Raw genomic sequence first — 5,769 nt, forward strand, 5'->3', positions numbered from 1 at the left:
CCCCTTGGGAGGCCCAATGGTACAGGTCATGGGTGGGCTGATGAGCCCCTGCCAGGTCTACTGCCCAATCGGGCTGTCACAGATGGCAGAGAGTAGCACTGATGTGGCAGGTCAGAGGGCAGAGGAAGATGGGGTGAGGGTGCAGAAGGGTAAAGATGGGGGGTGGGAAGCTTAGCGATCCACTCATTTATCTTACGCAATAACAAATGGATGTTTTCACAGGATGTGTGTCTGTTCCAGGAGGAGGAGATGGTGGAAGATGGGGTGTGTTGAGAGTATATTGTTATTATTATTCGAATGGGGATACCGGTCCCCGAGGTCAAAGAAAGGTCCATTCAAATTTTACAGGTCTTGTCAACACTTACAGCAGAGTAGAGACAGGGATGCCAATTCTATACAATATCCATTCATAACCCTGTAGGAGCAGAAGGGAAGTAGGCTAAACTCTGCATGTTTCACGCTATGGCACCTATGACCCTGAGAACTGAGCCGTGTGGACAAACAGCATGGCCCCTCCAGAATAACCCATCTGAATAATTACTGACCAGCACGGTGAGGAAACAAGGTTGAACATCACAGGCACACCACCACCACACACACTCACACACTGGGGTCACTGCAGAGGGCACCGAGAATGTAGGTGTTAAGGGTACTAAAGGTAGTGTATGGTTAGGGTTTGGATTTAGTGTTCATAATCATAATCTGTGTCGGAGAAATTGTTAAAACAATAGTCCTTATCACAATGAAGAGAATCAAATTGTTAAAGCAATAGTCTTTATCACAATGAAGAGAATCAAATGGTTAAAACAATAGTCCTTATCACAATGAAGAGAATCAAATGGTTAAAACAATAGTCCTTATCACAATGAAGAGAATCAAATGGTTAAAACAATAGTCTTTATCACAATGAAGAGAATCAAATGGTTAAAACAATAGTCTTTATCACAATGAAGAGAATCAAATTGTTAAAACAATAGTCTTTATCACAATGAAGAGAATCATGTAACATGTATCTGAGGTATTTGATCTGTTGTGTAATTGCCCTCTGGCAAATTCCCTTTCAGTAAAGGCATTGTAAATGGGTGGTCTTTAGCACCAACTGAAAGCTGCGGTATGTTTACTGAGCACCAGGGGTCAACCTATAGGTCACATGTTCCTTTTGACCTGTGATGTGTTCAGGAGTTTACAGGTCTTAACGCCGGCTTTTACCGTCACAGACCGGCTAATTCCTGAATAATCATTTGTTGTCACAGCTCACCCAATGCAAACAGACCAGGGCAAGAGATAGAGAGAGAGACGTCCCCAGAGGGCTACAGTGGGTGGTGCTGTGTAGGCAGGGTCCTCTGGTGTCAGGAAATTTGTGTGGCTGCTGGGGGAATAGGGAGTGGGCCGGGGTGGGACAGTGTCAGGGCAATACCCTTGACGCTGATGTGATCGAGTAGACAGCAGCGACCCTCTCCTCATCTCCTCCCTTTTCCCACATCACTCCCTCCCCTCTACCCTCCTTCCGACATGACAGCACCCAGAGTGAGCGATCATTTAGAAATGAAAAGAGGCTGGTTATTGTACGTAAGCACATCCTAGTAATTTATGCATGATTGCCTGGCGTTCGGAAGCCATTTATCTTCCACTGCCTATCGTTGTCTTTTTAATCTGTTGGCGTCTTGTTCCTCTGCAGTTTAATCTAGAGCGCTATTAAGAATGCCTGTGTGATAATTGGTCCTGCTCAGATGACAGTGCGACATTGCCGTCGCCATTGTTCAGGGAATGGCACATTTGATTTAATAATGTTGCAGTTGTGGATTGGAGTGGTCCCCTGACATTACTGGTCCTGTGGCTTTACTGGTCCTCTGACATTACTGGTCCTGTGGCTTTACTGGTCCTCTGACATTACTGGTCCTCTGACATTACTGGTCCTCTGACATTACTGGTCCTGTGACTTTACTGGTCCTGTGACTTTACTGGTCCTCTGACATTACTGGTCCTGTGACTTTACTGGTCCTGTGACTTTACTGATCCTGTGACTTTACTGGTCCTTTGACTTTACTGGTCCTGGGACATTACTGGTCCTGTGACTTTACTGGTCCTCTGACATTACTGGTCCTCTGACATTACTGGTCCTGTGACTTTACTGGTCCTCTGACATTACTGGTCCTCTGACATTACTGGTCCTCTGACATTACTGGTCCTGTGACTTTACTGGTCCTCTGACATTACTGGTCCTGTGACTTTACTGGTCCTCTGACTTTACTGGTCCTCTGACATTACTGGTCCTCTGACATTACTGGTCCTCTGACATTACTGGTCCTCTGACATTTACTGGTCCTCTGACATTACTGGTCCTCTGACATTACTGGTCCTGTGACTTTATTGATCCTGTGACTTTACTGGTCCTTTGACTTTACTGGTCCTGTGACTTTACTGGTCCTCTGACATTACTGGTCCTCTGACATTACTGGTCCTGTGACTTTACTGGTCCTCTGACATTACTGGTCCTGTGACTTTACTGGTCCTCTGACATTACTGGTCCTCTGACATTACTGGTCTTGTGACTTTACTGATCCTGTGACTTTACTGGTCTTGTGACATTACTGGTCCTGTGACTTTACTGATCCTGTGACTTTACTGGTCCTGTGACTTTACTGGTCCTGTGACTTTACTGGTCCTCTGACATTACTGGTCCTGTGACTTTACTGATCCTGTGACTTTACTGGTCCTGTGACATTACTGGTCCTGTGACTTTACTGATCCTGTGACTTTACTGATCCTTTGACTTTACTGGTCCTCTGACATTACTGGTCCTCTGACATTACTGGTCCTCTGAAATTACTGGTCCTGTGACATTACTGGTCCTCTGACATTTACTGGTCCTCTGACATTACTGGTCCTCTGACATTACTGGTCCTCTGACATTACTGGTCCTGTGACTTTACTGGTCCTGTGACTTTACTGGTCCTCTGACATTACTGGTCCTGTGACTTTACTGGTCCTGTGACTTTACTGATCCTGTGACTTTACTGGTCCTTTGACTTTACTGGTCCTGTGACTTTACTGGTCCTGTGACTTTACTGGTCCTCTGACATTACTGGTCCTCTGACATTACTGGTCCTGTGACTTTACTGGTCCTCTGACATTACTGGTCCTCTGACATTACTGGTCCTCTGACATTACTGGTCCTGTGACTTTACTGGTCCTCTGACATTACTGGTCCTCTGACATTACTGGTCCTGTGACTTTACTGGTCCTCTGACATTACTGGTCCTGTGACTTTACTGGTCCTCTGACATTACTGGTCCTCTGACATTACTGGTCCTCTGACATTACTGGTCCTCTGACATTTACTGGTCCTCTGACATTACTGGTCCTCTGACATTACTGGTCCTGTGACTTTATTGATCCTGTGACTTTACTGGTCCTTTGACTTTACTGGTCCTGTGACTTTACTGGTCCTCTGACATTACTGGTCCTCTGACATTACTGGTCCTGTGACTTGACTGGTCCTCTGACATTACTGGTTCTCTGACATTACTGGTCCTGTGACTTTACTGGTCCTCTGACATTACTGGTCCTCTGACATTACTGGTCCTGTGACTTTACTGGTCCTCTGACATTACTGGTCCTGTGACTTGACTGGTCCTCTGACATTACTGGTTCTCTGACATTACTGGTCCTGTGACTTTACTGGTCCTCTGACATTACTGGTCCTCTGACATTACTGGTCCTGTGACTTTACTGATCCTGTGGCTTTACTGGTCCTGTGACTTTACTGGTCCTGTGACTTTACTGGTCCTCTGACATTACGGGTCCTGTGACTTTACTGGTCCTGTGACTTTACTGGTCCTGTGACTTTACTGGTCCTGTGACTTTACTGATCCTGTGACTTTACTGATCCTGTGACTTTACTGGTCCTGTGACTTTACTGGTCCTGTGACTTTACTGGTCCTGTGACTTTACTGGTCCAGTGACTTTACTGATCCTGTGACTTTACTGGTCCTGTGACTTTACTGGTCCTGTGACTTTACTGTGGCACTGGGGCTTCACCACACAGTTGCAGTGCTTTCATTTGTTGCTCGGGTTAAAAACAAGAGCAGAGCAGTGCTCCCTCCCATCAGCCAGAGAGAAGTGCCACTGTCACGTCAGAACATTCTCTAACTATGATGTCAGGCCTTTCCTGATGCCTTGTTGAATTGTTGTCTCTCTCTGTGTGTGTGTGTGTGTGTGTATAATGCAAATGCACATATACAATGTTATTTTAAAAGCATTGTTGTGTGTACTCTGTGTATGTCAGTGTGACTGAAGTGTGTTTCCCTGTTTCCTCTCTCCAGGAAACACTATAGGTGATAGTTGTCAGATCAGATGGCCTCAGTCAGCCGTACAGTGTATGAGGCAGCAGCACAACAACCAGCAGGCTGACCTGGCCCTCCTTGTTCTCTCTCTCTGTGACTCTGAGCCACAATGGATGCAGACCTTCCTCCATGTACACTATCTGTTCCATTCAGCCTCTATCAGCCCAGGGATGCATCTTGATTCACCCCCTGCTCCCCTCTCACTCTCTGGCCTGCCTGCCTGCCTGCCTGCCTGCCTCCGTCGTGTAATAGCCGAGTGCCCCCTGGGCTATGTTCTTCCACTAATCCACCTGCGCTCTGGACTGGGAGGGGAAAAAGAAAAGAATGTGGTGCATGGAAAAAGGTACAGGTTTTTATTTTCCACCAGGTTATTGCAGAGGGAAGTGTTCCCACTCCTCTCTCTGATAACCCCGGTTACAGTGTTTCTGGGTTTCATTTGGGTCTAAATTAAGGCCTAACTTGATTCACAGTGGGATTTGTCCGGCATTTGGAGCATGTTGGAGATCTGAGAAATGATTCTTCAAGGGGTTTCTTTCTGGTTGTGCTCATCCTCTTCTCTCCAACATCCTCCCTCTTCAATCTATCCCCTATGTCTGTATCTGTAATGGTAATATTTTAAGCGACTATTTTTCCCTCTCTCGGGTTCCTGTGTGGAGGAGGACCCTGTCGACAGTGTGGTCTGCCCTGGGGATGGAGGTGTGTTAGAGAGGCGCAGGGATGGCTTGTGTTAATATCAGAAAGGGGGTTGGAGGAACATGAGTCACACCACTCTACTGGCCCTTCTAAGGTCATTTATCTGCTAACCCAAACTCTGCCAATCCTTGACGTCACAGTGACACTGTAGGACGTTGTTGAACTGTGTATGAATGTGGTGCTGTTAACCTATTGTTATGGTCTTTTCTTCCACTTTCTTGTCCATTGACATGGCTATGTCAAGGCTGTTTAAATGAATGAAAGATTGAGGGGGCTTGCAAAGTATCTATTTTGTATGCTTTCCTGTGCAATAGGAAGTAATTAAATGAGCCAACATTTCATGACACCTAAATGCTATTTATTGAGTTTGTTCTGTGGATTTGTGTATGTATTTAAACAATCGTTGGTTCACTAATGTTTTAATTACCACTATGTACCACTCTCACACAGGAGGTGGCAATTGTCATTTTCACCTAGGCACCTGCATATAAAAGAAACCAATGGCTTTGGCACATTTGTGTGTCGGCTATGCGGGTTAGTTGGCCTGTGTGAGAGACAATATACAGTTGAAGTCAGAAGTTTGCATACACCTTAGCCAAATACATTTAAACTCAGTTTTTCACAATTCCTGACATTTAATCCTAGTAAAAATTCTGTTTTATGTCAGTTAGGATCACCACATTATTTTAAGAATGTGAAATGTCAGAATAATAGTAGAGAGAATTATTTA

The sequence above is a fragment of the Oncorhynchus kisutch genome, linkage group LG6, assembly GCF_002021735.2.
Source record: "Oncorhynchus kisutch isolate 150728-3 linkage group LG6, Okis_V2, whole genome shotgun sequence".
Lineage (NCBI taxonomy): Eukaryota > Metazoa > Chordata > Actinopteri > Salmoniformes > Salmonidae > Oncorhynchus > Oncorhynchus kisutch.